The sequence below is a fragment of the Diabrotica virgifera genome, chromosome 9, assembly GCF_917563875.1.
Source record: "Diabrotica virgifera virgifera chromosome 9, PGI_DIABVI_V3a".
Taxonomy (NCBI): Eukaryota; Metazoa; Arthropoda; class Insecta; order Coleoptera; family Chrysomelidae; genus Diabrotica; species Diabrotica virgifera.
In genome coordinates this window covers 156,203,616-156,216,594 of record NC_065451.1, presented here as the reverse complement: position 1 = coordinate 156,216,594, position 12,979 = coordinate 156,203,616, and the positions used below count along the sequence as shown (strand labels likewise).

At 28.2% G+C, this 12,979-nt stretch overlaps 1 protein-coding gene and 1 long non-coding RNA gene across 4 annotated transcripts in view; one reads left to right on the top strand and one right to left on the bottom strand.

The window, feature by feature from the left end:
• Window positions 1–12,979, bottom strand: part of LOC126891733 (circadian locomoter output cycles protein kaput) — a 248,755-nt gene that overhangs the window by 124,351 nt on the left and 111,425 nt on the right. The gene's annotated exons all lie outside the window — the stretch shown is intronic.
• Window positions 9,746–12,465, top strand: LOC126891736 (uncharacterized). Its single transcript, XR_007700527.1, has 4 exons — window positions 9,746–10,141; window positions 10,229–10,639; window positions 11,349–11,520; window positions 12,380–12,465. It is a non-coding gene; the product is annotated as an uncharacterized LOC126891736 (long non-coding RNA).

Sequence of the window (12,979 nt, the reverse complement as noted above, 5' to 3'; positions counted from 1 at the left end):
GTAATAATTCACTAACGACAAATAAATCTGTGAATAGTTATTTGCCAGTCGTCCATTATATTTTTATTGTGTTTCAATACAATTTGGATAATTTAAAGTTAAACTGACGAATTGTGTTATTAGATTATATAGATAATTAAAAATTTAAAGCGAGGTTAATTGTTAACTTATCAATTTATTCGAAGAGTAAATTATTATTTGATACATAAATAAAATAAGTAATATTTGACGTTGTTGAAACGTAGGTGTTTTAGTTTTATTGGTGGAAAAACTTTAGTCATCGAATATGAATATTTTAAACGATGTAATATGCAGTTTGATCGAGACGCCTTTTTCAAGGCGCCAAAATCAAGAAAGATCAGAAATTATTTCAATGGACCGGCCTTTACTAAATTTAACAATTTTATCCACAGATAAGACAAAAGACAATCGACCATTTTCGAGATCGTTTAAAACAATATGGTATGAAAATCATAAATGGCTAAGCGGAAGTTATTTTAAAAATTCACTTTTCTGTTGGCCTTGTCTGTTGCTCTCAAATTTGTAGCAAAATGTTTGGGTGAGTCAGAGATATTCAGATTTGAAAAATTTATCAGCTAGTGTAAAAAAACATGAATCTTCGAAAGAACATTTAAACAATTGCTTAGGTTTAAAACGGTTAGAAAAAAATAAACAAACTATTGACAGTGCTTTAGCTGGACAAATTTCTCTATCTAATAAGATATATAATGAAGAAGTTGAAGAAATTGATGTTACAATTCTGTTAGTAAAACAAGAACTTGCATTTCGCGGTCGTGATGAGAGCAATAATTCTTCAAACATGTGTAATTTTAAAGAAATTTTTAATTTAGTAGTTAAACGCGATCAGAAAATCCAGGATCATGTTAAAAAATAGAAGGGGTGTTCACGGGTTTGTCAAAAACAATACAAAATGATTTAATAGATTGCCTTGCCGATTACGTAAAAAATGAAATTTCAACAGAAATTAATGAAAGTCAATTTTTTTCTATACTAGCGGACGATACTACTGATATAACCGAAAAATCACAGTGTACTTTAACAATCCGTTTTGTTAACAAAGTTGGTCAGGTAACAGAAAGATTTTTAGGGTTTTTTGATGTTAGCGAGAATAGATCTGCAGACGCTCTATATAGTTTAATTTGAAACGTGCTTGAGCCATATGATTACAAAAATAAATTAATTGCTCCATTATACGATGGTGCAAGTGTAATAGCTGGCTCTTTAAACGGATTACAATCAAAAATTAAAGTAGATGCTCCAAAAGCAATTTTTACACATTGTTGCGCTCATAGATTACATTTAGTATTGCAGGACGGCTCAAAATGTATTACAAATTGTAGGATATTTTTTGTCGCCTACCCGAAGTATATGTGTAGCCTACCCGCATACTGAGGTCACGAGCCGCCACTGTCTGACACGAAAAAAAACTTTAGTTCTAGTCCGTAATTCCGAAATGGCCAACGGTGGATCTGTCTGGTGCCATAAGCATTCCCCATAGATACGCATCTGCTGGCGTTAGTTCTGGTGAGTGGCAACCCCCAAAATGATCGCGCAGTATTCGAAGAGGCTTCCTCAGTGTGACATGTTGTCCCGTCCTGTTGAAACCATTGTTGATTTTAAGCTTCGAACGTTTTCGTGACTTTTTCCGTATGACCCAAAATAGTACTCCACCATAAAAATTTTTCTGCAAAACTGAGAACCATTCTGAAGCACCTAACAACGTTCGGAAACCACTCAGTACGTTTCTGAGCTTGACACATACAAATTTCAAGTATACGAATTTCAGTAGGTACTGTTTATTTTGCCGTATACCGTATTATGACGCTTTTATTTTGGCGGCGGTTCCCACCCCTTCAAGGGGAAGAAATCTTTTTAGTCAAAATATCCACGGAAGTGGCTAGAGGTAGAGAACCTAATTCTAAATAAAAACTGATCTATAATTTTTTTTTGAAGTTATACATCTTTAGGCACGAGGGTGAATTTTTACATTCTCTGGCGCATGCGCACACCGACAGTATGGTATTAAGTCAAGCTACATCTTTTAAGTTATGTAGCGGAAATAAGGTGTGCGTGAAAAGAATATATTATTAGTGTTTTTAGTAAATATATTTATTATAATTTTCATGTCTGTGGATTTGTCTTCCTCCTAATGAGTATTATTGAAAATGTTTATTTTCAATTAATGTATCTGTCAACGTGATTGTAATTGGACCTCGTTATGCAACAAGGAACCAACTAACATTATTTCGAAAATGGAGTTATTGGTTCGTACAGACTGTAAATAATACTATTCACATATTGAATGGGTTGCATATGTGAGTCCATATTAAATGTAGTAATGAAACACAGACTTACTCACAATCATTTAATTATACTTTGACGACCGGTTTCGATCTCTACATTATACAGATCATCTTCAGGTCGGCGTTACAAGTAGTTAAATGCTACAATAAAGAAAACCAGAGTTAGAACATTATCTGGTTGCACAAGTGTTAACAGAAAGCCAAATTCGAAACAATTTTTGAAATAAAGGTTTTCAACTGTTGACATTTCAGATTATTGACACCTACAAATGCACACCTATGAGTTAAAATGCTCATTAGCATGTATGAGCAAATCGGCGCATGTAGTTTGTGAGTATGTGTTGAAATTTAAATTATTAACCATTAAAAAACAAATTAAACCATTAAAACAAAATAAAAAAAAAAAAAAAATTTTTTTCAAAAATTGTTTCGAATTTGGCTTTCTGTTAACACTTGTGCAACCAGATAATATTCTAACTCTGGTTTTCTTTATTGTAGCATTTAACTACTTGTAACGCCGACCTGAAGATGATCTGTATAATGTAGAGATCGAAACCGGTCGTCAAAGTATAACTAAATGATTGTGAGTAAGTCTGTGTTTCATTACTACATTTAATACTATTCACGTTCTACAATAACGAACCAAACGTTCCGGTACATCATAGCCATCTACTGGACGATAGGACTATATTGCAGATTAATAAATTCGGTTCTACAGGTTTTCAATTTCGAACCAAGTAACTTTGGTTCCTTGTTGCAGAACAAAGACAAAAAATACTCCTGCAATAAAAATGTCTTTATGCCTTTGAAATAAAAATGAAGAGTATTGAAGACAATGAAAAATAGGATATTTTTAGGAAACATGAATTTCATTTGGAGCAAGGTGAATTTCGAAGCAAACAAATGAAACTTGATTTAACCAAGGCAATAGAAGACGAAAAACGCTTCCTTTATCTCGCATATCTTCCAATATGATATTTTACAAACGACAGTTATGCGTATATAATTGCGAAAGTTGCGCAGGTAAGCGAGAAATCTACTTTTTATTTATGGCTCGGGTAGGCAGGCCGTGAAGCTCAAGACGTGGGGTCTTGTTGAAAAAAAAAGTAGAACCAACGAGACAATAAGTTGGTATAAAACCAAAGAAATCACATTATGTAAAGATAACCCGCATTTTTTAAGACGTACCAAGATAATGAAGAGTATAAAGAGGTAAATATAAAAAGGGAACAGGAATAGAACCTTCAACTGGGTTACAGTTTGTCATGTATTTAGAACCATTCCGGCTAAGGAAAATCAATTTCCGAAGCAAAACTTAAAGATATAAAAGTTTATCTTCCTTAATTCAGGACACCGGGATTTTTATACAAATTTTTTAGCAGATAATAGTATCATCGAGGATATAGACGGATTAAACAGAAATACAGATTTCGAACCAGACGTGAATTGTTAACGTTACATTTAACAACAAAGAACCAAATGATTTTTTTCTACTGTAGGAGTTAATTTTGCAGTTTTATATTTTATTATAACATTAATACCCATTAGTTATAATAAAAGTGTTAATTTTTGTGTCATTTATATCCTTTATATCATTTATTATTTTTATATCCAAATAATTTATTCAAACAAATAAAACATTTTTCTTGAATATCTCCAAACCAACTTAATGTCAATTGGTTCCTTGTTGCATAACGGGGTCCAATTATGTCCTAGAAATAATCGACTGAATACAAAAGCGGTGGTAGCTGATCGGTAGAGCATTCGCCTGATCGAGAGGTCCCCTGTTGGAATCCGGACAAAGTCATATCTTTTTTTTTTAATTTTTGGTATTCTTTTTGTTCTTTCTAAAATTAGTTTAATATTTAAATATGTACAATACAAAAAAAAACTGTTTAAAGTAGATAGGTATATTGATTTCGTTGAAATCATAATATGAAGTTAGATTATATTATAATAGAAGTATAAGTTCTTACGTGCGTACAAAGTACACACACATTCTTTTTGAAAACTCAATACTTTTTGAGTTATTCCTGGTTGAAAATTGGTCGTTTTCATTGCAAAATGACACCTTTTCGGACAGTTTTTGGCGAATACCTTAAAAACTATGCATCTAACTAAATAAAATATTTTTGTAGCTTATAAAAAACAAATAGATTCGTTCCTTCATAAATCTTTTAGTTGTAGTACAAAAAAGATATGGTAGGTGAAAAGAGTTTGTTTTTTGGCCCATACTCAAATCTCTGTATTCAACTTGAAATAACAGAGAAATGGCCCATTTTAGGTGTATAATGCTACCAATACCTTTTGTAGTGTTGGAAAAGACTTTTAAAATGAGCAATATTAAATGTCAATTACGTTCAAAATAAGCGAAGAAATTGATGACTAATGAATCTGAACATTTTAAAGAAAAAATAAGAAGTATATTTAACCCCTCATTCACCAGAATTTAAATGCATCGTTTTCCTTCTACAATACCTTTTATTATAGTGTTATTTCCATGTTCAAATAGTTGACGGGTTTAAAATGAATTGTTTTTAAAAAAAGAAGATCAAATTATAGAGTGCATTTTTAAATTTTCTTAAAGATCTTCCTTGTTCTCCATGTAACTCGAAAATGACAAGAGATACGAAAAAGGTACAGTACAAAAATGTAAGCTTTTTTCAGATAGCATTTTGGTTTTTTCTTTCATTACTGTAGCAGGTATCTCTTTATCATTTTCGAGTTACATGAAAAAAAAAAGGAATATTTTTAAGAAAATTTAAAAATGTACTTTATGATTTGATCTTATTTTTTTCCAAAATCCATGTATTTTAAACTTGTCGAACTTTTTGAACATAGAAATAACACTAGTATAAAAGGTATTGTAGAAGTAACACGATGTATTTACATCTGGTGGATGAGTGGTTAACTATACATTTTATCTTAAAATAAATTAGTCTTCAATTTTTTTGAACCATAACTCGCTTAGTTTGAATGTAATCGACATTTAACAATGCTCCTTTTAAAGGTCTTTTCAAGCAATGCAAAAGATATTCGTAACATTATATCCTTGAAATCGACCATTTCTGTTATTTTAAGTTGAACATACCGATTTGAGCGTGCACGAAAAAATCTCTTTTCACCTACCATCTCTTTTTGTGTAATAACTAGAAGATTTAGGAAGAAACGAATCTCTTTGATTTTTCATAAGCTACAAAAATGTTTTATATATATATACATATATATATATATATATATATATATATATATATATATATATATATATATATATATATATATATACGAATTTCTCTATTTTTGGGTATAGAAGTCAAACTGGGGCCTTAAAGTACACTATTATCCAATATTCAAGCTTTCGGAAATGTTTATTTCCTTCCTCAAGAATTTCTACAATGCAATAAGATAAAATTTAGAACATATGTATGAAAGAATAAAAAATATTAATGAGTAACTTACCAGAATTTAGATTATAAAAGAATGTTGATTACAATACATAATTAAAAATACTATTACTAAAACGGCTGTTTAACATTTCAAAAAACATAGAAACAATAAAAATTCTTCAGAAAACATTTTAGAAAAGATTAAAAAATTGATTAATTTTGAAGTTTTGATCTAATTTTGATTGACTTTTTAAAATTTATTTATAAATTCTAAATACATGGCTGACAAAGACTAAATGTAACTATGGTCATAGCATATCGGTGTCTACATCTACAAGGAATTGAAAACATTTTTTGATAATAAAAATAAGGAAATGTTTAAAAGCAAAAAAAAAATTAATTTTAAATATTGGTGATATTAATTAATTTTGTTAACATTTAATGCCAAATTATAAAGTGTAGATTATAAAAAAAAAAATTATGATTTGATGTAACTATGATTATTTTTCAAAAGAAAGGATGTAATTATAAATTTTGCTAAGATTGTCAATTTCAGATTTTTTGTTCATTGTGTTCGAACCTTTGCTGATCTGAACCATCTCAAGAAAAGTACGTTTATGTTTATTGTTTTCAATATCTAATATTTTTGGATCATGAAAATTCATAATGTGGTTATTTTGAATAACGTGCTCTGCTAAGGCACATGAAGGTTTAAGAATTTTACAATCACTTTTATGAGATGTTATGCGACTAGATAAATTTCTACCGGTTTGACCAATATAAACTAAATCATAGTTTGTACAAGATATGGAGTAGATAACATTGCATTTTTCTAGAGTGTTAAATTGTTGTTTAGTTTTAGTATATAGTGAATATAAAGTTTTTTATTTTTTGTTGCTATCTTTATTCTTTTAAATTCGTTAAAAATCCCTTTTAGTTTTGGAGTAAGATTAGGTATAAATGGAAAAGAGTAATAAAGAGTTGTTGTGGAACATTTCATCGCTGACAGTTTGACAAATGTTAACAACTTATTCCATCATAGCAGAGGAAGAATTGACCATAGATCAAAAACACTAAATCACAAGTTTAGAAAAAATATTTTAAATTTAGAAATTAAAGTAACCTTTTCTGATATTTACCAGTTTGAGACAGACTTGAAAGAAATTGAAAATCAATCGAAAGCCATCTTAAATTATTACACTTTTGTTGAATTTAAGAGAAGACAGAAAATCAAATATAACCGCCTATTCCATGAAATTAAAACTAATAATATAGCAAAGTTTAATAAAATCAGATTAGACAATTTTGAAGCAATAAAATATCAAGAAAAATGGTTTAAAAATCTAACAAATATCATTTTTCCAGATGAAGTTAAAAAAATTTTATCACTAGGTCCTAAATTTGCTTTTCATCCAACTAAAAAAGATTTTCGAATTTCTTCTCTTTTGGCTAGTATAGAAAACATCATTCAACCATTTGATAACCAGAATAAAGATTTAGTTAGATCAAAGTGCACTAATATTATTACTAACTACTTACAGAAAGATTTCAGTGATCATTACTTAAATAAATATTACTTTGCTGCAAAACATTTTTTAAAAGAACATCCAGAAATTTATATTGTCAAGAGTGACAAATGTAATGTTACAGTTGCCATGTATAAAGATGATTACTTAAATAAAACTTCTGATTTATTGAATGATGTTCAATACTATAGGAGACTAGACCGAAATCCTGTCAGTACTATACAACAAAAAGCAAACAAAATGGTTTCCGATTTGGTTAATAATAAATTAATTGAGCCAAGTACAGGCAAATCATTGAAAATTTATAATGCGACAGCTCCTAGATTTTATGCACTACCAAAAATTCATAAACCCACTCTCAGTATGAGACCAATTATATCTTCAATTGGAAGTCCAAATGGGCCTATTTCACAACATCTAACTGACGTGTTAACTTTAGCATATAACACAAACAATCATTTTTATATAAAAGATTCTTTTACATTTAGTGAATTCATAAATGATTTTAAGCTCCCCAATGACTATGTAATAGTTAGTTTTGACGTTGTTTCCTTATTTACTAACCTACCTTTGAGTACAATCCTTCAAAGTATTACTTGTCATTGGAATGAGATTGCTTTGCATACTTCACTAACTTTATCAATGTTTAAGAAATGTATTGAGTTTATCTTTGACTCTAACATATTTATTTTTAATGACCAATACTATAAGCAAATATTTGGCACTCCAATGGGATCTTGTATATCACCAATTCTATGCAATTTCGTATTAGATGATTTGGTATCATACTGTTTTGATAAATTAGAATATCACGTTCCTTTTGTTAAGAGATATGTGGATGATCTAATATTAGCACTTCCTAATAATAAAATCAATTATACTTTACAACTTTTTAATAGTTATAATGAACATCTGCAATTTACTTGCGAAGAAGAGGTAGACAACACCCTACCTTTCCTTGACATGTTGATATTGAGATGTGACAACAATATCCTTAAAACAAAATGGTACAGAAAACCAATGTGTAGCAATCGTTACATAAGCTATTATTCTTGCCATCCGACCAAAATGAAGTATAATTTAATAACAGCATTAAAAAATCGTGTTAATAGACTTTCCCATCCTCAGTTTGTCCAAGAAGATCTTTTAAAATTACGTAACATCTTAGTTGAAAACTCATACCCATTGAAATTAGTAAATAACTTCTTATTTAACACTCCTTCTTTGCATATTTTGAATACAATTGACCCCTCATCTGTTGCTCAAGCTAACAATAATAACACTGCAAATAATCCCACAACAACTCTTTATTACTCTTTTCCATTTATACCTAATCTTACTCCAAAACTAAAAGGGATTTTTAACGAATTTAAAAGAATAAAGATAGCAACAAAAAATATAAAAACTTTATATTCACTATATACTAAAACTAAACAACAATTTAACACTCTAGAAAAATGCAATGTTATCTACTCCATATCTTGTACAAACTGTGATTTAGTTTATATTGGTCAAACCGGTAGAAATTTATCTAGTCGCATAACATCTCATAAAAGTGATTGTAAAATTCTTAAACCTTCATGTGCCTTAGCAGAGCACGTTATTCAAAATAACCACATTATGAATTTTCATGATCCAAAAATATTAGATATTGAAAACAATAAACATAAACGTACTTTTCTTGAGATGGTTCAGATCAGCAAAGGTTCGAACACAATGAACAAAAAATCTGAAATTGACAATCTTAACAAAATTTATAATTACATCCTTTCTTTTGAAAAATAATCATAGTTACATCAAATCATAATTTTTTTTTATAATCTACACTTTATAATTTGGCATTAAATGTTAACAAAATTAATTAATATCACCAATATTTAAAATTAATTTTTTTTTTGCTTTTAAACATTTCCTTATTTTTATTATCAAAAAATGTTTTCAATTCCTTGTAGATGTAGACACCGATATGCTATGACCATAGTTACATTTAGTCTTTGTCAGCCATGTATTTAGAATTTATAAATAAATTTTAAAAAGTCAATCAAAATTAGATCAAAACTTCAAAATTAATCAATTTTTTAATCTTTTCTAAAATGTTTTCTGAAGAATTTTTATTGTTTCTATGTTTTTTGAAATGTTAAACAGCCGTTTTAGTAATAGTATTTTTAATTATGTATTGTAATCAACATTCTTTTATAATCTAAATTCTGGTAAGTTACTCATTAATATTTTTTATTCTTTCATACATACGTCCTAAATTTTATCTTATTGCATTGTAGAAATTCTTGAGAAAGGAAATAAACATTTCCGAAAGCTTGAATATTGGATAATAGTGTACTTTAAGGCCCCAGTTTGACTTCTATACCCAAAAATAGAGAAATTCGTATTTCCTAATAAGTCAATTAAGATACTATTTGTATATATATATATATATATATATATATATATATATATATATATATATATATATATATATTATTATATATTTCGTGGGGCCAATTATTATAGAAGTTATTTTATTTTATTTATTTTTATTATTAATTATTTTATTTAATTTATTTAATTTAATTATATTTTATTATTATAGAATTATGTTTATTTATTTTTATTTATTTATAGAATTTTTTTAAATATTCTGATTTAATAATTGATTTTAATATTGATTTTGCCCGGCGCCATCTATTAATCACTTACCTTACTAGCTCAGTTATAAAGTGAATTCTGCATGAGATCTCCTATCTGTGGAGGTGTGAGAAAAGATTTCTGAAATATCAACTAAACAAACGACACAAAAATACAGCTATATGAAATGGTTGATAAATAACAAAAGACTGTCGAATATTGTACACGAATTTGGAAATATATTGAAAATAAAGGCTTTGTTATGCAACATCAAAAATACAAGGTAATTATACAATAATATAGATCAGATCAATATGATATCAACTTGAAATATTTGCTGATCTATCTAACGCTAAATTATTTATTTTAGGTTATCTAGTCGAAAGTCTGAAGGAAGAAATATGATGCAATGAATTTAACTATATAAAAAAAAAAATAAAAGTATTTGACAAAAATTTAAGTCGAAGATAACCCAAAATTATCTTGAATATTCAAAATTTGTTATATTAAAGCTAGAAAATGAAAAAAAAAACATTGACTTTAGATCATGATCAATTAAAAATATAAACTGTTCAGTACAACCTTTCACGATGTAATATGAAGATAAACCAAACTGCTATGAAGTCTCTTCGGATCCAATAAGAAACCAACTGCTTCTCTTTCACTGGAACAATGTTCTAAACATGGTAGATACCCGCATCGGAATACTTTTTCACTTTTCTTATAAAGTTGAGGGTCATTTTTGAAAATTTTTTCTTCACCATGAAGATTATTTATACAGGTTAGTATAATAAAAGTTTTTAATTTAAAATTTTTACGATTTACCGCATTTTTCTCAAAAATTGCGGAGCTCCTTATAAACAGGTGTTGCTTGTTCAAAAGCCTGCAGAAGTCTCTCTAAAATGGATTCCTTTTGGCTTGGCGTCCCTTCACAGCCAATGGAAATTAATTATTAATAACAATCCTTGCTATGAAAATTTGAATTCACCAATCAAAAAATTCCAATAAATTTGACATTTCATCAAAATAATAATTTTGATGAAAATTTTGGAAATATGAACCCAAATTGTGATTCTATCCTAATCTTTGGGTATAATCTAATCTGGGATTTGAATAGATTAAACTTTCTAGTTCATTTTGATATAATTTCCTTCTTGCTAGGTGCCCTTATTAAAGTTCTATTAGGGTTCATTTCAACGTCCGACACTTCATTTTTAGTTTCTTTATCACTTACACTCACATATTAAAATTCAAATATTTACACAATTACTACATACAAAGGATTGAAATAACTTTCAATTTACACAAAATAAATCAGCAATTGAATATGCATAAGCCATTTCCTCAAAATATCATTCTTATACGTTAATTTGACCTATACTTTCGACACTTGTCAAAGCTATGATTCTATTGAACTATTTTCCACATTTTTCTTTAAAATTTATACTAATGCTATTAATATTGAACTAACTATTGTTCTCAAATTTTAGATTGATGTCTATTTCAACATAATTTCACAAATCTACACATGCAGCTAAGTGATGCAAGACGTATCACCTTAACGAAGTTCCTTTCGAAGTGACTTTTGGAAACATGGAACCTTTTGATGATTCTTACGAACAAATAAGGCTATTGTATGATAAAAATAGAAGTAATTCTCAGGTAAAACTCAAAATTCAAATTATTATATATTCTATTTACTAATTTCTAATTTATATGTCATTGAAATATCATCTTTGATATAGGATTACCTATTTTGATTTCTTATGTAATTCTACCTTTATACACTTAAATAAAACCATCTTATAACTATTTAATTATTACTAAGTGCTCTCCTAACTTTAGTTCTTTTTATAATTCTCATTCTTCTCAACCTTCCAATCAACGATACCCCTCAAAAGTGGCAATAATAAAAAAATTATCCATATACTTTGGGCTTTATTAAAATTACTTAATTATCTATTATTTTAACTATTCTATGGTTTGAGTATCTTAAAAAATCATAATAACTATTTAAAATCATGACAATTGCCCTAAATGAAAAATTGATAATTTTTCTTAAGTAAAATTTAAATTTTTCATTTAAAATTTTAACTATTATATAAATTATATTTATTTAAAAAAAAATTACTTATCCTATAAACTTTAATCTATCCTTGGTAATATTTATACAAATCATTTATATTAAGAAAATATTTTCAAACGCAAATTAAAATAATGAAAAATACCATTTCACTCCCTTCTTGAGTAAATGATTTAAAGGAACTATCTTTTGGCTCAAATCAGGCACAAGCCTTTTAAAATAGTTGATCAAACCAAGAAAACCACGCAAATTTTTAATATTTTTAGGAGTAGGGTACTCCTTTATTCTTTCTACTCTCTCCTCGTCCATTGAAACTCCCAAATTATCTATTTTATATCCCAAAAATGTAACACTATCTTGAAAAAATTGGCATTTCTTTATATTTATTTTAAGACCCGCTAAATCTAATTCTCTTAATAATATTTCAATATGTTTTAGGTGTGAAAATTCGTCTTTTGAAAGTATAAGGATATCGTCTATATAATGAAGAATAAAATCATCATATTTATCTAAAATATTATGAAGAGCACGAACTAAAGCACTACATGAACTTTGCAAACCATAAGGCACAACACAAAATCTGTACAGAACACCATCTATCATGAAAGCTGTATAATCTCTGGATTCATGGGCTAAAGGAATTAACCAAAAACTATGTCTCAAATCTACTTTGCTATAATATCTTGCCCCCGTTATTCTCCCGAAAATAGTTTCCGTTGTAGCAGGTGCTTCGTATTGCGGTATGGTGTGATTATTTAAATTTCTTGCATCTAGACAAAGTCTTAATTCTCCACTGTTCTTTTTGACTACAACAATTGGATTTATTATTCTTGAATTACATTTTTCTATTATTCCATTTTCTAACATCTTTTCTACTTCTCCATTTACCTCACTTCGGTATCTATATGGTATCGGATATGTTTTCGGTCTAAAATCTTGGATATTTCTAACTTCTATTTTGTGAACATAATCACTAGCAAATCTATTTTCTTCATTTATGAGTCCTTCATACTTTAATAATATTTTCTTCACTTCTCC